This window comes from Phlebotomus papatasi, chromosome 1, assembly GCF_024763615.1.
Source record: "Phlebotomus papatasi isolate M1 chromosome 1, Ppap_2.1, whole genome shotgun sequence".
Classification (NCBI taxonomy): Eukaryota; Metazoa; Arthropoda; class Insecta; order Diptera; family Psychodidae; genus Phlebotomus; species Phlebotomus papatasi.
Genome location: NC_077222.1, coordinates 40,220,207 through 40,241,707, shown reverse-complemented (window position 1 = coordinate 40,241,707; position 21,501 = coordinate 40,220,207). Strand labels below are relative to the sequence as shown.

At 35.2% G+C, this 21,501-nt stretch overlaps 1 protein-coding gene across 1 annotated transcript in view; it reads right to left on the bottom strand.

The window, feature by feature from the left end:
* The window catches only part of LOC129799711 (homeobox protein homothorax), a 171,349-nt gene that overhangs the window by 57,856 nt on the left and 91,992 nt on the right, over nt 1–21,501 (bottom strand). The window lies entirely within an intron of this gene.

The following is a 21,501-nucleotide window of genomic DNA, read 5'->3' as shown; positions in this document are numbered from 1 at the left end:
AATGCTACAAAAAATAATTCGTCGCATGGATAAATAACTGTCGAAATGATATTGAACAATTATTGCAATGAATATAATAATGATATAATCACCCATACACTGACAAAAAAAGAGGCTGCGATTAACTTTTTTTCCTCATAACTTTAACACTTTTTAGGTGTAAAAATATATCAACATTTTTTAATGTTAATTTTACACCTTTTAAGGGTAAAATAAACATGAAAGAAGGGTAACTTTAACCCCTAATACACCTGAAAAGGGTAATATTTACACAGTTTTCTGATCAATACTGCAGGGTAAAATTAACATTTCCGGAATATTATTTTAATTTTTTCGGATTTCTCTCAGTCAGTGTATCCGAAATACTTGTAGCAATACGAAAATACACGGACTACAAGAATTGCTGATTTCAGTGATTTTCAAGTTACGATAATTATAGATCCAACCGACGAATTATTATCACGTAAATTTATTTTACGTGATAAATTAAATTAAATTTAAATGAGGATTTCCCTCCCTGGTCGATTTTGGAAAACTCTTGCCCCGCACCCGATCATCGTCATTCAGAATTGTTTGAATGCCATAGAAAAAGGATTCAGTCTGGGAAGGATTATGTTAAAAGCTGAAGTGATTGGAATTTTCGGGTGGGATTAGCCCCAGCAGCGTCTCCAATCGTGAGTCCAATCTCAGGTGCATTGTACAAAAGGTGGAGAGTGGTTGTATCCCAAAGACCAAAAAGCCATGAGTGTACCTTTTGGTGTTGTTGCGAGTAATTAGAGGTGAAACGCGTTTCGTGCTGCATGTGAACGAACGAGATGGGAAAGAGATTCACTTCTTGCATAGAAGTTGGATGTGCAGCATAAATTAGTGCATCAGTAGCGGCGATTTTGAATCTTCTCATTCTCCTGCACAATCAGCTTCAGTGTTCAGGAACGGCTAAAATTCCATGAGTGTGCTATCTTGGTGGTTTGTCTCCTCGGCATATTTGCCTATATGGATGCTCTTGGACACTATTGCAAATTGCTGGGGATTTTATCCCACATTCTGGGTGGATTTCAGGCTAATTTCTTGTCACACACAGCACAAGAGGCTATCACTAATTGTCGACTGAGTGGCTGGAGGATCAAACTGAGGTCAGAATTATCATCTGCATCCGCTTTAGGGCACCCATCCATTGGTTCAAATGGGATTTTCCTGGGAGTTAGGCACTTTTCCAATTTCGACATCTGGCTCTTGGGTGCATTTTCTTGGTATGAAGGCACCCCTCATCGATGGTGACAAATGCATCTCATGTTCCTCCCTCGCTGATGCTCCCGCGGGATTTCCTGTCCAACATCCCAGAATTTTCTCTCACTACATGACTTTCTACTCTCATCCATTCCTCCAACATATTTTTTTCTTGTATCCTCCATGGAAATCTCACTCGTGAGATTATAAAAATCATTTTTTACCCACCACTTTCGTTTGGATTTTTAATGAATTCCTCCATGTCTCTGACAACATGAAAGAACCCAAAGAGGGGTTCAGATGATACGAGGGAGACTCCCAGGAACAAAAAAAAAAACCTAATCCATCACAATCAACCGAAGAAACGATATCTGAGAGAATTGCTGAATCTAAAGAGAAATTTCTTCCAGCATCGAATCTCCCATATGGAATGCTGGAGAAAGACCCTGCCAGCTGTTGTAGCCAGAAACATCCCAAGGAGAAACGCACCAGATGAAAAGATCTCGAGAGTTGATCGAGAAATGCCACCTTGGAATTCTTGCTATTGTGTATATTCTTCTGCAACATTGTAGGTAGTAATCACAACAATTTCCGCTAAAAAAATCTCACACACAATACACGTGCATGAATGGTGCAATAATTTACACCATTGCCGTCCATTTCAATCTCGTGGTTTTCTTCACGCAAAACCCACTGTACATTGTCCAAGGAGTGATTTCCAACCAGATGATGGCCCAAAGATTAACAGAATCAAGTATAGAGTCTTTTATGCAATAGTCTTTCATTGATGTGAAAGGAGTTCAAATACAATTGAAGTTGCTATTCTTTGTCCTACCCAAAACCACTCTTCAAATCTTCTTTAGATAGCAACAAAAATAGGTGCTAAACACATCTTTTAATAATTTCCCTTTGCAAGGGGGAGCGATTAATTCTAAATAGTCTTTAAATGTTTCAGCAATAAAGAGCAGACTTGCGTGTCTCCTGTTCCAAAATTCCTTTGAATTTTTGCACACTTATAAAAAAACGACAAATTGTACATCTTTTAGTGTATCTTCATCCCTGCACTTTAAGAATAAGAGCATATGCCCTCTTGAAAATTCTTCCAAGAGACACTTTTATCGATTTTGTGATATTTCTGAATTGCTTGAGAGCACTTTTGTGTTAAGGGACAAATTATATGATGGGAAAAACCATCCCCTGAACGAATAAAATTTGATTCGATAATCCGTGACCAATTGCATAAAGTAAAGAAAGAATATGGAATTTGGAACGTTAGTACACTCAAATATTATTCATGAACTGTTCCACAGGCAGGGTTTAAAATTACACACGTGCCAAGGTAAATATGTCAAAGTGACAGTTTTTTCAGTTATTTTGAAATAAGAAAACGAAACTGCCTGATTGCTTGTATGTTCAATTTAAAAATATTCAATAAAAAAAAATTGATAATTGGATTAAAAAAAATTGTTTAATCATCTGGGAACAGTTAGCCGAGACACATACCAGATTTTATAAAAAATGTAACAAACTTATTTTAAATGTGCAGATTAAATAGCAATTAGTGAAAAATAAGGTGCTTTTGAATTGGGGTACCTTTGAATTAAGATGTTTTTCTCCTATTTTTAAATGGGACTGAACCCTACACTGAGAAAAAAAGAGGGTACGATTAACTTTTTTTCCTCATAACTTTAACACTTTTTAGGTGTAAAAATATATCAACATTTTTTAATGTTAATTTTACACTTTTTAAGGGTAAAATTAACCTGAAAAAGGTTAACTTTAACACTTTAACAGACGCACTGTAGCGTCGAAAGCTTTGGCGAAAAAACATTGTTGTTTGGTCTCTAAAAGGATCAGCATCCCTGACGCACCCGGAAGGAGATCATCTCCCTATTACGTAATACTTATTCTTCGTCAGTTATTCTATTGGTAATATTTACACCGATTTCGGATCAATATTGCAGGGTAAAATTAACATTTCCGGAATGTTATTTTAACTTTTTCGGATTTCTCTCAGTGTACCATGACACGATTTAGCCCTACAAACCAATCATGAGGCTAATTTTCATTATAATAATGCTAAGTTTTATTTGAAATTGGAGAAAAGGCTCTATTTCAAACTTTAATAATATTATTTTTTTTAGGTATTTGTTAAATTCACAGGTATCTCTTATTTTTGGAAAATTTGAATAGGTTTTAGTCTTAGCTAAATGAACTTGAATTTCAACATAAAAAGCCTCTCAAACAACAAAATCTATTTCAGAATTTCATCACTTAAAGTGCATAAATCCAGCTTGCTGAAGAACAAAGCCCCAAAGAAGGGTGGTGAAAGCGTCTTTGCAATCCCCTATAGAAAGTGTGAGGTGCGCCTATAATCAAATTGACTTGAAGAACTAAAGTGATTCATTGAGCAAAGAATCTCTTGAAGGATGACTCCCCTCTTCGCGTACTCCATCCAAAAGTGCTCAATATTAAATTATCAATTATCCACCCACACCCCGCGACGCACTCACATGCTTCTCGCCCTATTCTGGTGGTGGCCAACCCCTCTTGAGAGCCATTTTCAGCTCTCAGACCATTTATTTGATTATTTCAAAATTAGATCTGAATATCAGATGAGTTTGTGCGGTTGCAGTTTTCGTTGGATGGCCCCATTTTCTCTCTGGCAGTCCCCGCCAGATGCTTATGGAGGGGTATGGTTTATTTAGGGGTCGTTGGCAGACCCCTCTTTCAATCGTAGTGAATTCTCAATGAAGAAAATTGCTCTTTGGGGCCGAAAGAGTTAGGTGGTTGGGTGTTTCTGCGTAGAATCACTTTTCAGGGATGATTCTGCTGGTGGCTTTTATCAAATTTTGCATAATGTGGTTTACACATTAAAATTCATATAATGTGTTTAAAGGGTGACATTTAGCTATTTGGCTTGTGCAACCCAAAAAGGGTCTATTCGATATGGGAGTTTTTCCCACTCAACACACACTGTTATGATGAAAATGCAAATAAAATAGAATTTAGATTTAATTACATTCAAATAGGATTTGAATAAATTTAAACCACAACAACAGTGAAGCACGCTCTTTTGCAATGAACTGAACCTATTCTAAATTGCTCTCACTCTCGCATACGCATTTTCTAAACTAAAAAACTTTTTATTTTTCTCTAAAAAACCCATCAATGCAATGTTCACTCTGCAGAAGCATAGATAGGAAAAAAATTAACGAGAAGAATTTGTAGAATTAAACAGAGAGTGAAAAAATATAAGGTATATACATTGAGATATTTGGAGTGAAAGAAAGAGAGTGAAAAATAACCTCTAGTGAGTTAGTCAAATTGAAACAAATAATGCTTCAATTACATCAAAAGTGGATTATTTATTTATTTATACACATATTTTTTTCACTTGTCTGATAGAACATTCATAAATTTCATGCTCGAAGAGCACAAAACGTGCATTAATAATTCGGCCATCCACTCAATTTACACCGCGAACATCACAAATGTTGAGCGTCAGTGGATTTTCATGTTTCTGGCTTGAGCTTTTTGTGCCTCTAACGAATGCGGGTGAAATACCACCAAGAACTATTCCTATCCTCTGCAGAAATATCTCCTAAAAATTCACTATCTCTTGGAACAGAGAATTGTGTGAGAAATTGAAATCCCTCCATGGTGACACAAAAGAGGCCAAAATCCCTAACCAAAATCTCTTTTCTCCGACAAAATTGACGATTGACTCTGCAAAATGTCTCAGCGGGATTCTTTGGTCTCTCGCTGGGACGTTTTTTTTCTCCCATCCACACAATCCAATTGCTGTATCTTGGGTCCGGGTCTTGCGATCAAGAAAGAAATCTCATTTGCCAGAGTCTCACCAGAAAGGACAAGAAAGAGGCAACAAATCCAATTTGTTCAGGTTTCTGCTGCCTAAATTTGACTGGAACTTCAAATGCACGTGCACTTTCCTCCCAAAACTCTTCCCATGACCATCGCAAGGGGTTAACAATTCTTGTGATTGAGTTGAATTGAAACTGTGATCTGGAAATTAAATTCTGGCATGTGGGGATTTTGCGTTCAGAAATCATTACCCGAAATTAAAAAGTCATTCGAAATTAGATTCCAAAATTCTTTAAAGTTTTTTATGTGTTCGGTCATATCAGTAAAATCTCTTTTAAATGCTAGTCGAAATTACTGAGTTCATTCTTATCAAAAATCAACGGCAGATTTAAGTAAAAATTCGTTAGCGTTGTTTACTTAACAGGAAAAACTATATTTGGAAACGTGTTTGAAAATCTTAGAAAATAAACCAATACTTACGGATTTCTAGTGAATTTCAGTTCGGTTTCAAAGTGTAATACGTGTTAACTATCAGTCTAAATCTATACTGTCTTTATTAGGAGTACCAAAGTTAAGAAACGTAAGTTCATAGTGTATCTATCCAATAATTCCTCATAAAAACATTATGTTCAACCTTATTAACAGAACCTTATTAAAAATGTTATTTGCGATTTTTTTTTGGATTTTGGCATATCGAAACAAAATAGAACTAAATAGTAGTACCATTAGTAGTAAATAATTTATGAACAACAAGTTATTAGTACTCAAAATCTTACTATTCAAGCATTATTGTAATTATTATCATTTCTTTTAATATTTAATTTTACATGTCAATTTTTCTCAATTACTTTTCAAGCGATTCAAAATTTCATTAAAAACAGAAACATATCTATATATATATATATATTTTTTTTTTATTTTTTAATACTTTATTAGTCCTTTCGAAGGCGATCTTCAGACTTTACTAGGGCTACCCTCATATACGAAAGTCTGTAATATCTAAATAAGAGGAATGATCATTAAATTTTAACAGTCTAATAAATTCATTCGCTTTTGTACAATTATTATAACTCATCGTTTACCTAAAAACTCGTCTTTTTTGGCAATACAAAAAGTTAAGTCATATGTCACTAAATCTCAGACATAAGGTCCGTTTAATTCTGTGAATTATCTAAGAATTGATTGGACAAATTTATTTAACCAAAAAGGATTCCAAAATCGGATATATTACTTGTAAACTTAAAAAAAATCTTTGCTTTATTTAGCCGAAAAATATTTCGGACATGCATCAATTGATATAGAACACTTTAAAATGAAAATTAAATAATTAATTTAAAAATAAAAGATTTACTAATCTAATTTAAAAATTTAGTATTTAAAGGCTTAACCTTTTAGGAATGAGGAAACCTCTGGAGACCAACACATTCTTACACGGTTTAAAGACCCTTGGAACCAGCTTTAATAACAAGACAAAGGGGATACCGGGGCAAAATGTTTCAAATTGAAAATTTGTAAATTCAATATTTTCCAAAATAAAAACAAAAGCATTAAATTCTTACCATAGATGGACTCTATAAACTGTCTTAAACATACAAATGTTTAAGAGATTCGAAACAAGGAATACTGAAAAAAATATTAAAATTTCGAGCCCTATTTTTGAAATATTTTCCAGACAAAAAATATCAGTACTGATTAATTTTATTAAAGGACATTTCCTGTTAAAATACAGAGAACCCATTCTGAAAAAAAATCTCAACTTTCCCGTATCCCTAAAAGTTTATCAGGGTCATATACTTTTGGTTATACATTTTCTTAAAAAGTTCTCCATAAGGTCTTTGAAAATTAAACTTAAATAATTTATCTCAGAGCTTAGAAAGTAATTTTCGTATAGTTTTTTTTTTAACTTTGATCAAAGAAAAAGTTTAAATTCTAAATAATAAGTATACTTAGTCTTTATCCTTTCGAATTAATGTTTTTAACAGCCCTGGTCAGATGAAGCCCTATCTTTGTCCTAGATATTTCGTTTCCCATAATATAGCCAACGTGCTATCAGTAAAAGATCTCATGAGCAAAAACCCAAACTTATTTGAGCTACTTTGGCTGTTTAACCCTGATATCAATCTCAATTGTTTTACAGCATTTGAAGTTGAATGTTGCTAATAGAACATTTAACAGTTTATCAATTTATGATCAGACTTTTTTTGTCCAACGCAGTCAGCAGTGCCCTAATCATCGACTACCGTGTCTGATAATGAGATCCGATAGCCACCAGTGTCAGTTCTCCTCAGAAGCAATTCGGACTGAGGTGCGAAATTTCCAAGAAGCCATGGAATAGAGAGATTGATTGATCTCGGTACCTTCTTTTTTTTTGCGTGACGCGCAAGGTGAGAAATTTAATTTGTCTCAATGGGAAAATTGTATGGAAATGAGCTGATGGTGTAGAAGTGTTGCAGAAGTAATTCTGCACGAGATGTGCAGTCTCGTTCATTTTAAACCCAAAAGATGAAGACACGATTCGATGCATTGTGCTTCCTTCACAATTTACCCATATTGCGCCGTCTCTATATCCAAACGATGGAACGATACATAAATTAGCGACGACGTTTTTACAACTTCAACTTGACAGCACTCTGCTACCGCAGATTGTCTTGCTTTTCTCGCATTGTCTGCCACAAATCTCAGATGGTGTCTTGGCATGGATTTGCCATGGTGAAAATGATTGAAATGGGGTACAAAATTCTATTGACGCAATGGGTATGATTTCACCCCCAAAAAGGTGCAAACACTGAAAATAATATACTTCTTGTTCCATTCAAATAACATAAAATGGCATTTTCTCTTTCAAATGGAAAACAAGAAAATCTCTAAAGTGGAATTGGAGTATGATTGTGAGGAGTTTTGCAATACCATGAGGTGTAAATGATTTTCGATGACTTGAGCAATGTGCAGCATCCATAGATCGGAACGGCAAGTCTTGAGGATAACCTTATGAATATGGAAGCCTTACGTTGCCTTTTATGGACTTTCCTTAAAAGTGCCGATAAGCTTGCATCTCGCGAGAGTGAATATTAGAAAGAATGAGATGAGTTAGCTGCCGACAAAGAATTGTGGCATGAGTGACGGATGCCACACATCTGGGAAAGATGGGAGCACTGAAGTAGCAGTAAAAAGATGATTCAGAAACCCTAATGAAGAAGCATAAAAAAATCACATCTACGAACAAGGCAATTCTTTTAGGGTCTCCCTCATTGCACTCAAATTGCAAGACTCAGAGTCTCCGGGAGAATCTGCGTTGTAACACTTAAGTGCCCAATACTCCCTTCTCCATTGGAAAAAGAGATCTCATTTCCCTTTGGCTGAATCAGGCGGAACGATCGTAAAAACTGTCTGGACAGCAATTCTAAAATAGTCCCCATGGTAATCAATTTTCGCTCACTGAAGTATATCGACGAGTGCTAAAGACTAATTTATGTGTCACTAAGAGTGAACTGGGATCCAGTTGGTTAATTGCAAACCATGGTTGGAGTGATATTGTTAAGTCTGGATCCCGTAAAATGAATTATCGGAATTATCAGAAACGGATTGAGAACGTGACATACTTGTAAACATAATCCTAAAACCCACAAACAATCTTCAAGTTGCAATTTAAAGTTCGAAATCATTAAATTTATATTCGAAGATCTACCGGAAGCCTAAAGTAAAAATTATGTATTCGTCATTAACCTATTCAGTCAATGTACCAGAAATTTAAGATATGTAGCCGGGCTTTTTGCCCTGAAAGATTCCTCATGGAGACCAAGGCTTATCGCGGCCAATTGCCCGGCAGCGACCCAGCTCTGTGCCCCATCCGAACTCTTCCAGGCCATGTTACCGACTGACTGCCAGTGTCGCCTGTCAGACAATCCCCCACACGGCGGACAATAGAACTATACCACCGGTAAAAGGCCTTGCTTGGAGCGAGAGGCGGGAAACATGAATTTCCCGCGAACAGGGAAGGGAATCCACCAGCCGGGCTCTATTTCGCTATCAGGTGGAAAATCTCGACTACAGATAGAATGTTCATATTTTGGGATTAGTTTCCTACAGATTAATAGATGAAATTCTTAAAAAGAATTTTTTTTATCTATTATGGGGGCGCGCGGAGCCCCTGTCAAACACACGTCTTAACAGTCACTGAATTTAAATTCTGTGCATTAATTCACAACAAACTCTACTGCTTTAGATAGAGTAACTATCCAAGAAAACCAATTGGTAACTAGAATTCAAATCAGAAAAAGAAAAGAGGCCAGTTTTAGCAAATTCGACGAGATGTCGAATTTTCCGTCCACCATTTTGAGCAAAAATTTTGCATGACCTTCCGCTAAGCAAGAAAACAATAACAAAATGCATTCCCATCTCTGTCGGACTATTTTTCCCCAGAAATTGAAGAACTAAAGTTATTAAAATCCATTCCCGACAGCAATTCCCATAAAAATGGCCCAGGAATAAATCATCTAAGATCACTCAAATTGCGTATGATGTATAATACCATGGTAAGGAATGGGTTAAAGCGATTTCAGTGGTCTTTATTAAAATTTTCGAAATTCCTAACAAGTAATAGAACATTAGGATGATGAATTTTTTTAATAATAAATCCAAAAATACCCAATCAAAGCAAATCACTTTCATTTTCTATTATTACAAACATCGAAATTCTAATAAAATGTACGTTAATTGATTAGGTAACGAATCTATGAACTTCACTTTAAACTTTAAGAAAATCTTCGAATAAATATTGGAACTTCGAATACTAACTTAAAAGTTATTCTCGAATTATAAATTCTAATTAATTTAATTTAAATAATTTTCATGAATTTTGCGATACATGTCTTGCAAATGACAAGAGTTTCTCAATATTATTCACTCGTTGGTAGATATGGCTTTATAATAACACTAAACCTACCAAGACCCGGTCAAATTGACCGGTTTAAAAACTTTTTAAATATAACACATGTTTAAACGGTACAATGTCACTATCAAACTATGAATTTCTAAAAATATGCTCTAATATATTTTTCGTTCTTTAAACTTTATTTTTTTCTCTTTTTCAAGAACAATTTGTTGAGTATACTACCTTACCGTGGTCTGTTACTTGACCGAGCGGGCTAAGAAAAATGACCAAAAACGGTCTGTAGGTTTAATGTTAATACCGTTAATAACGTTTTTTTTTACATTTTAGTTCGATATATTTTGCAGACTTTCCTCATCCACTCACTTTAAAATTTAGAGAAGCAAGTACAAGTCCGAAGTATTTCGTATAAAATGATAAGGCCATTAACCTGAAACTTTGCCTTCTACACCCCACCCCCAAGTAAATTAATCAAAATAGTCCGATTATTTGACGTAAGGAAAGAAAACACCATCATCAGTGTTTAGGACATCTTTCCACAAAAGCACACCATCCCAGGGGATTACAGTAATCCTGAAGAAATGGATTTAGTTGTCGAATGCGTGTGAATCAAGCCATTATATCTCGATAAGCGTCACGGGAGTGCGGGAGATCTTGTACAAACAAACCCAAGGGTCGAGAACGAGAAAAGTTGTGGGTGATCAGAGGAAAGCTCCAGGGAGAGAAAGCTCATTAAGTTCCCCTTGCTGTCTCACTAGTAAAACCCCGCAAACTCCCGGAAGAGTGGTCCGAAATTGAAATTGAATATGGTCAAGTGTGTGAGTGGAAGGATGTTTTCAAGGGTCAGACATCAGCCATCATTATGGGTTAGATTGAAGTGCATTTTGGGAATTTTTCCCAACTTTTTCAAGGAAGCAACAGTCCGAAGAGTATATAGTGTGGAAAAAAAATGAACAAGACGTGACTCAAATAACATTTTCTCTTCAAGTATAAAATTTTTCGACTTGAGTCCATTTATCTGAATTGTATATTAAATAATGTTTTTCAATATTTAATGCGTGTGTAAGATAATGTATTAAATTGAAGTGGAGGTCATCTGGTGGTCAGGTGGTAGAGGGAGTTTCATGAAATGAATTGAATACCAGAAATTTATTCACGGGGGGACAGAGAGAAATACATTGAATTAAAAGTGAATAAAAATTTCTGGTCTTTGCGAAAAAAAAACATTGTTGAAATTGTTTGGACGAGACAAAATCACAATTTGTATGTATGGACGGACGCCTATTTTGAATATCATGGCAGAAGATCGCATCCGCATCCCTCTTTGCAAAGAATGGGCGCAGAAACAGACCCGTCACCCACTGAGAAATCAAATCTCAATCTCGGGGCACCCAAATGCAGATTCTGTGTCGTAAACAATTTCAAATTCCAACCACATGGAAGGAATTTAAATTGAACGGAGAAAATCTGATTTGGCTTTTGGGATGATGATGATGCTTGGTCCAAGAACACCCTCCCTTTTATTGACTTGTTCCACCAACTCTCATGCCAATTGACAGGGTATTTGCACACAGAAAAACAAAAGAAATCAACCACTTGAGTAACCAGAAAAACATTCCCTCTTGAGAACAAAGCCCGCAAAAAAATCAATTACTCACTCGTGAACCACAATCAAACTCACGTGTTTTGGCACTATCAGAAAATTACTGAGTTAAGAAAAGAATACCACGATATCTTCACATTGAATCACAAGCCCAAGGGTTTGCAAGGAAGAGCGAAGAGAAACTTGGTGGCGGAAGGAAAAGTCAATTTCACACTTCACCAGAACTCAATTTTGATCTTCCCCGAGAAAAAAAAAGACCAAGTATCCACTCGGGAAGTTTGTGCAAAGGAACGCGGAAAAATCTTGTCAGAATTTCCAAATGTTCTCTTACATTCACCCAATTTCTAGTTCACGGGAAATTGTCTCACACTGTATTGACTTCTTATCGGGGCAATAATAAAAAAAATTTCCAAACTGATATTGACGCAAGACTAACATTTTTTACAGCATGTACTTGGTAGACAAGTGGGACTTCCGAATGAAAACAAACACTACTGAGAACACCACGAAAACAGAGTCTGATAAGAGAGGTAAAAATAAAAATTGACGTTTTTTAAAGTCTCTTCAGAGGTGTATGGCCTGGTTAAGAAAAAATCTTGAGCAGCTGAAGATAGAAAGAAGGTAGACTTGATAAGAGATGGTAATGTTGACAACGTCAAACTGACTACAAAGCAACTCATTAACCCTTTACTGAACTCCTTATATTGACCAACAGAGTCTGGATAGCCAAATTATGAAAAAAACATTTTTTTAAATGCATAATTTTACATACAATATTTAAATCCAAGGTTTACCCATATGGTTTAACTTTAATTTTTTATCACGCAAAATTTTTAGGAGAGCTTCAAGGATAGAATACAATGGATTTATTTGATATCGGATCTAAATTGAAATTTTGATACTTTATCTCTGTATCACATGGGAAAACGGGGAAAGAAGTTCAAGAAGCAGTGAAAACAATCTCTAAAAACTCTTAAATTAAAACTCTAAAAAAAAATTACAAAATCCGAATTTATGTCCTATTCCAAATTATCCCATTTTACTATTCTACAGCGAAAATTGTCCATTATGCCCTAGTCACACTTACGACTTAAGCCGAGAGACAACTTAACTTAATTATAATCAAAATAATGATTTGACTATGTTCCTATCAATTTCCCACTAACTAAGCCGTTTCTCGACTTAAGCCGAGAGACGAATTAGTCAGAAACTGATTGAAATGTAATTTGATCACTGACCATTATTTTGATTATAATTACGTTAAGTCGTAATTAAGTTTCGACTTAAATTATAAGCCAGTCCACTGAGAAAAAAATTAGGTGCGATTAACTTTTATTCTTCGTAACCTTAACACTTTTTAGGTGTAAAAATATATCAACATTTTTTATGTTAATTTTACACATTTTTAAGTGTAAAATTAACATGAAAAAGGGTAACTTTAACCCATAATACACCTAAACAGCATAATATTTACACCGATTTCGGATCAATAATACAGGGTAAAATTAACATTTCCGGAATGTTATTTTAACTTTTTCGGATTTCTCTCCTAGTCTAGGGCATTAGATTTAAAAAAAATAAGTATAACGACTTTTTTTATCTAGAATTTCGCCACCATCGGATAGAAACTATGTTAAGTTACAGTCTAGCTAAAACCCGTGTTACAGAGAGTACATTAACGTTTGTACAATATCATGTAATATAGCAAAAACATTGTTCATTAGCAATTCAGCATTTCAGGGGTTTATTAAGGAATGGGAAATTCGATTTTGGTGTAGTAACCAAATATGTTTAATATTAAAAAAAAAGATTTTATTTATATACTTGACCGTTAGGCAGCTATATTCTATATTAACTGGATTACAGTATTTCTTTTATCTCAAAACATTTTATACGTGTCACAAAGTCATCTTTTTAGAACGTCTGCATTTTTGTACCGAGCGAGACTCGATATCATGATCATGACTGCAAGAGTTAACCCAAAGAAGAAATAAATAAATTTAAAAACCTACGAGGACTTTTCAAATTTGAAATTTTTTGTTCGGAGAATTGTTTTAAAATTTCATAGAAAATTAATTAAATAATATCTGAAGTACCATAGAAATATTAAATTATTACTAGCTGATCAAAGACCAAACCCAGAAATCTATTTGTAAAAAGTTCTTCATTGTAAGTAATTTCAAATTTTACACTACTCATAAAAATAATGTTTCGTAAAATTGTTCGTAAATATTTGTGAATTCCCACTGGAGAAATGAATTCCCACTAATGAAATGCTCGTAAATTGTATAATCCACAATCAAGTTCGTAAAAATTTGCACTTTTTTCACAAACACTTTTAGTAACATGAAAACATATCTATCATTTTTGGTTCTTTTACAAACATTTGTTCGTAAATACTGAAAAATATGTGTAAAATATTGTTATTTGTTCGTAGAGCTTCAAATGTATGTAAAGCGACAAAAATGCTTATCAATCATGTTTCAAACAATGTTTGTGAAAAAGTACAAACTTTTGCAAACTTGTTTGTGGGCTATACAATTTACAAGCATTTCGCTAGTCCCGAGTCAGTGAGAATTTAGAAACATTTACAAATAATATTATGAAATGTTTTTTTTTCTGCACATAACGTCCAGAAATCTGGTTCACAAAATGGCGTCACTCTAAAGAATTTTATGCCAGTAATATAACTTTTGATAAGTTACATTCAGGTTCTATACAAGAAAAGTGATTTTGTCTTAAGGAAATCCACATGTTTTCAAAAACAACGATGAGATGATTTTTTTTCGCGTGAATTGATGAATTTCCGACGCAGGATTCCCAGCATAAGACATTTTCTCGGTTAAAGGAAAATGGTGAGGGATTTTGTAAGATATTTCTCCCAGACTACATTATAAGCCCTTGCTGGAATTTCAGGGAAGAAATGATAGACATCTCACCGTGTGCGCCATTCACAGAAGCGGAAACGATGATTCCCTCCACTTACACGTGTACCTTCAACTCCACCCCGGAAAAGCCCTGAGTAAGGCAACAGAAAGCAAGACAATGGAGTCAATACTGTGGAAAATTGCCTAGAACATCACACAGCCGAAAAGACGGCGTCTGCTGTGGCAGTACTGTACCATAACTTCCTGAAACATTTCCCACACCCCATTGAAATTTTCATCCCCGAAACACTCCCCCGGAAAAATATCTATACTTTTTCTCTCTGGCAAATACTGGGAAACGTATGTTTCATTGTGAATTAATCCGTCAATTGTTTGGGCTCCTTTTCATCTCCCATCGTGTGGTCTCCTCCAGTTGTATTTGTGCGTGAGCAACAAGCAAACAAATTAATCCTCCTTTTTAACTCTGGGAGGAAGTTGCCTTCAATTTTCCACATAACACACGCGGAGCTAAGCCACCCCTTGAATGCATCTACCCAAAATCTGCAAATATTGCCCTGGGTCCTATTCTCTAATGTGTTTGAAGACGTATCTTCTCAATTTAGCCACAAAAGACACAAATACCCACAGATTCTGTTGTACTTACAGTCCATGCCCTATTTAATTGATTCAACAAACGCAATGTGTTGAAGAGATTTTTAAAGTTGAATAAAAAACAACCCCTTTAAAGTGAATCCAAGGTGAGAGGACATTGATTGGGAATTAGGGGTTCAATGATTTAGAAAAGTAAGCAAAATTTGTACTAAATATACAAACACTGTGATGCTTTATTTGACCGAATTGAGATTTTTGTAAGGGTAGAATTTCATAGACCCTAAAATCCTGGCAATAACGGTAAAGCACATTAGAATTTTCTCTAAGATAGACATTATTTCATATAATTTAGCAGTTATCAATTAGAATTATCAGATTCTGATTATATTATAATCAGAAATTATAAATTTCTAGATTATTACATGAAAATGATAAAGATTATATTAAAAAGTTTAAATAAAAAAAGATCAATATAAAATAAAGTTTTTGTATGACTAAAATTTACAATTTTATTTTGAATGGTTTGTCTCTCCCAACGTTATTTGCAAATTAGAAAGTAGAAGAAGTGATTTTTCAATTTATTATAATTAATTTTCAAATTACTTCTTCAATCGCAAATTGTGGAAAAATATCTTCGTCATGTTTAATTTTATTTATTCCGCCCTAAATATATTACATTAAAAATAAAAGTTAATTTTTGCAAGGTAAAAAATTATGATAATACACACTTAATTTTGTAATAAAGCCTTTGAACTTGCACCGCTTGTAAACTTTCTAACTAATTTAAATATGGTAACACTATTTCTTCAAGTTTAAGGTCAAAGAGTATCACTTAAATCTAGAGAATTTCTTTTTTTTTAAATAATTTAAACACCAACTCTAATATGATCCTTTCTGAGGATAAAATCTTTATTAGATGACGAACATGTAATTTATTAAAACCGCTAAATACCAATTACAAATTAAACTCTAAATGCTTCAGCAACCGCGTTTTTGATCATGAAACTAAGTTCAATACTTCAAAACATTTACCGAATTAACTCTTTCGCGTCATTAGGGTCATATATGACCCGGGGAAAAAACAATTTTTTTGACTATTTACATTAATTGAAATCTATCCGTTTGTGCACGACATCATAATAGAAAAATGTAAGACTCTTGGCTAATTTTCTCAAGACTCCAGATATTCAGAAAAAAATATTTGAGATCAAAAATCACTAATTTCGAACTTTGTGAAATGACTTTTCTTTTTCAAAATCTTTTATATTAATTTTTTTTTCAGAAAAAAGTTCTTTAGAAACACAAAATAGAATATCCAAAGATTTTACAGTGGAGGAAATTTAAATAGGTATTTTTTGAAAGGGGGTGGTGTGGGTGTGGGGTTGGTCCAACAAACCTAGTTTTATTATGCCAAGTAAAGGTCTGCTCAAGGATCATTTTTATCATAGTGACCCGCACTCACTCTCGTGCGTGCGTGAACACCAGTCGATAATTCGAGAAGTTCATTTTTATTGAATACCAATCGAGCGACAAAAAGCTGTTCCTTTACTGGTAGTTTCTTAAGAGATTTTGTCAACTGTAGGTAGATTGTAGCCATCAGGATTCCTCGGATGCGACGTGTAGTGATTGGTATTTGAATATCCTATCTGTATTTCAGAAGTTTGTAACGTAAAAGTCACAGCTTTGCAAAAAGTTTGTACAAAATCCTTACTATAAAACATGGTATTACCATTAAAAGTACCTTATTTTCGTCCCTAGGAGTCCTTTTTATTGACGAATTGGCAAATAATGTTTCCTGAACTACTCATTCTCTACGTAATAGCAAGTATTGTTAAGCCAAGCTCCTTAAAGCCCTTTATTAGAACGATTTTATTATTTAAAATCTTATGGCCTCTATCAATTAAAAATTCTAGTTATTAAATAAAATTTTCTTACTGTCGAAGGCTTTCATTTGAAGGAAAAGACTAATTTGATCATTTTATTATCAATATAAACAATTTCTTATAAAAGAATGGTTCCAGTAATATTAAAAAATAAAAATACCTATTCAAATTTCCCCCCTATTTGTACCAAAAATTCGAATTATCGACTGGTGTTCACGCACGCACGAGAGTGAGTGCGGGTCACTATGATAAAAATGATCCTTGGGCAGACCTTTACTTGGCATAATAAAACTAGGTTTGTTGGACCAACCCCTCACCCACACCACCCCCTTTCAAAAAATACCTATTCAAATTTCCTCCACTGTATATTGCATATTTTGATATAATAAATTACTCTCAATTTTACAGAAAAGCGTGTAGAATTTTCCGGGTCATATATGACCCTATTGTCCCCAAGGGTAACAGTGTTTTCGTCCCAAACCTGCGGCGAAATGTAGTTGGGACATTGTTTTTCTTTGTGAAATGCAGGTGGGACATCTTGCTCCTGGACATTTCATCTTATATCTGATGAATTATAACATATTTTGCAATATTTTAGAGTATTCTGCAAGCGTCTCATATTGTGCAATTGTATTGTGTGTGAATAAATATGTGGATAAGTTTATTTTTGTCAAATACCACTCAAAATATTGTGACTGTTCAAGGGATTACCAGGAAGATTCCTTGAACACCAGGAGTACAGTGTTCATCAAGACAATCCAGTTTGCCATGGTTTTGGCCAAATTAATAACTTCAAGCAAGAAAAACTCTTAAAAAGTCCGTGATATAGATTTTGGAAATGATATGTATACTCCCCTTGAGGACAATAGGGTCATATATGACCCGGGGTTTTTCCGAGTTTTCACGCAATGGAAATTTTTTTTCCTCTCTGAACTATTATATTTGATCATAAAGCATTAGGAAAAACTCAATTTTACATGAATTCATCTACTGAATAAAAGTGTGACGCGAAAGAGTTAAGGAACTAACAATTTCTATATTTATTACAAATATTTTTGTTTGTAAAATTAAAGTGAAAATTTCCGTAGAAAACTTCTCCAACACTCCCCATCAAATACCGAATATCGATTAGCATGATATATACGTACAAAATAGATTTCTCTTACAGAATGACGTCTTAAAGTAATTTAGAACCAGAAACCGCACCCTCCAGCACTGTAAACAAGTTAATTGCCAAGCCTCCAACCCCGTAGATTAAATTTTTCTAAACACCCTTGTCCAAATACATCGATATCGTCGTTATTGATCGACCAAACCTGGGAGGATAGCAAAGTCAAATTGATAATAAAATCAAGGAATTTGCAGACATCCAGACTCCCCTCAGTGGGCGCATTAAATATGAAACAACAATTATAGACTAAGCAGGTAAATGTCTCATTAAGGGATTTTCTCTGTCGCGTCTAGTGCCATATTTGAAGCAGAAATTGTGTAGGTCTGGATGAGGGGTATAATTTGGTAAGATATGAATGTCTGAGTACTTGTGCAATTCACTTAATGTTGATCGTGTTGATCACGAGAGTTAAATTGAATCAAAATATGCAAGGATCAAATTTCCCTAAAGGGACTTTAATTGGCTCCCTAAATAATTAAGCACAGGGTCTTGAGTGAAATGACTATACCCCAAGTGGGCGAAGGGATTAAATAAATATTGCACTGGTTAATAATTCAAATATGTGGCCTGACATAGAGCAGGAGAGTGTTAAATTAACCCTTTTTTACCCCAACTCCCATAAACAATCATCCACTTTGCGTATGTTTTGCATCAAAAATGACTTTTTAATTAACTCAAAAACCCCATACCCCCGTAGAGCTGGAGGAATGTCTCTAGTTGGTGCTAGGCCGTAAATCACCCTGATACACCGGCCAGGAGGGATTTCCCGCGTGAAAACTCACACCCCCATCCCATAAGCTTTGGCAAGAAGCAATTTCTACTCTTTAAATATTTATCACGACCAAAAATTCGAGTCTTCCCACCATGTGCACCATCATATCAAGTATCCCGGCATATCGAAACTTTTCCAGGGTAGAGGGAAAGATCCTCTTTATCCCTTAAAGGTATATATAGAGAAGGAAAAAAAGGGTTCGAAAATCATTCCTGCGCACGTTTCATGATATTTGCAGAGAGCAAATAACCAATGCGCCCATACAGCATTTAAGGGATATAAAATATTCAAGGCGGTAATGCAATATTATCCTGAATTTGTATGTGAAACCATTTTAGAAGTCTTCTGGTCACCCCCAAAATGTGGTTAAAGGGGATGCTTTTTCTCTTGACTTTGGCACAACTTTTGAGGTTTGCAGGAAGTAAACTTTTTCTTAGAGAATCTTAATTTTTTTTCCCAAACAGTTAAGAAAATTAAATTATACAAGAACATGACTTTGGGATTCAGTAAAGATGCATTTGGACATCCTTTGTAATTATGTAGCAAAAGTTTTGCGTATAAAGTATTCTTCAGACTTCAAAGCCCCATCCTATCACGTGAATGAAAAGTTCTTGGCAGATTGTTTATCCTCTGGACAGGATAATTAACTATGAAAGTGTATTAAATATTTATTGCTAATGGAAGGCCACTTGAAAGTCTCTCACACCACCAACATCAACGCCCGTTGTAATGCCATTAAGCCAGAAACTTGGAATTTAATTTCGTTTTAATATAAATTATTTATTTTATCTCATGAAGCATAGAATTTTAATCATTTCAAACAGTCATCCCCACACCTTCGTGGGGTGGCACAATGTCGCTACACTCTTAAATTCTCCAGCCTCATGACCCACCACCATCCCCTAGTAGGACCTCACCCCCTAGCCCTTTTTCCACCCAGCCATTCTCGCGCATCCACCGTTGAGAGGAAGCTCGGCGGAGCCAACAGGAACGACAGAAAGTTATCCTGATGACGGTGTTGACGCGCGAGGGTTGGTATAATGGAAATTCCACTCTCTGTGAAAATTTTTCCTCATTCAAATACCCACCCATCGTCACACAACATCCCCTATACCCAGGCGAATCCCCCCCCCAACCGAAAATTCACATTTTCTGCCATAAATCACGAGGACAAATTTAATTACCAGGACGTCGCGCGATAAGACGCGGGGGAGTGTGAATTTGAAAATCCTGAATCCTTACTGATCCATATCGTGTCGCTGGTGTATTCGTCGCCACCCAGAAAACCCATAGCAAAGGATATTGGGATGGGGTTTGCGCATTAAAATTGCGAAGATCAGTTCCCTCATGCTGTGCACGGTTCCTGAATTTTCCAACTCACAACATATCAGCCCCTCCGAAGCCCCGGAAAATGGCATCCAAAGAGTGTTTGCCAAAAAATGGGGATAAAATCGTGGGTTAAGTTTTGACGGTGGCCCTAGAGGCAAAAAGTCAGTATAGAGAGAGAGAGGCTCAAGAAGATTCGACAAGGGGAATGAGATCTTTGCAATTTCAATTTTCCAGAGAAGAGAATTCCAATGAGGGAGGGAGTTTCTTGCAAATTTCTTCAGGGGTATTGATTTAAAATGCACAAGAAGTTTGTAAGTAGCTTAAGTATTTCAGAATTTTGACTTATGACATAAGAAGCTTGATGTTATACTGGGAAACTAAGTCAAAAGTATATTCCTAAAATCGAATACTTCAGATTAATTTTATTATGATCTTGAAAAAGACCCAATTGACCTATTGGTCGACCTTTCACAAAGTTGCTAAAGCCAAGAAGGATACTTGCAAATTCCCATCATTCTTTTTAATTGATAAATTCCAGAGAGAAAGAAGAATGCTGGTCCAAAGGTGATTAAAGGTGGTCTACCGAAGTTTCTTCCTTCGGTTTTTGTGTTCTTTTTCCACACGAGAGATAAAATTTAAATTTTCGATCTTGGAATCATAAAAGTTCAACCGTCGCGAATTAGTAAAATTAGTAACGCCTACCATATTTGCAAATGCAAATTTAACCCAGGCCATCCATCTCTTTTACCCCAGCAACTTGTGCGGGGGTCCCATGTGGAAATTACTGGTGGACCTCGGAGATGATGATGGCAAAAACGCCACCATTTGAGGAGCGTCATAAAGTGCAGTTTTATTGTTATTGCTGCATGCTTCAACGCGCCTGGTTGTCTCTGAAGGCTCCTTGGCGTTGCAGACCGCCAGCCGATAGAGAAGTCTGTGCCCAGAAACAGCCTTCAATGCCCTTTGGGCTGGATATACGGTGTGGTTAGACTTGGTATAGAGCATGCAGTTTAATTGATGTCCATTGCAGACAACGAGGCAGCAAATTGAATGTGCTATGAATATTTAAATTGATTGCATAAAGATGTCCAATTTATATAAATACAAAAAATACCGACAAACACCTTGTTTATATTTTTTTCTACTCCTTGAAGATCATCGAGGATCAATGATTATTCCAGGACCTTTTGAAAAATGGATCCATAAGATATGATGTACATCATCGATTTTGCCTTTTGCACCGCAAATCTATTTCAGTCATCGTCATTCTACAAAAAAAAATGCGCGCGCATTCATCTATAAATAAAAAGGTTAATTAAACGTT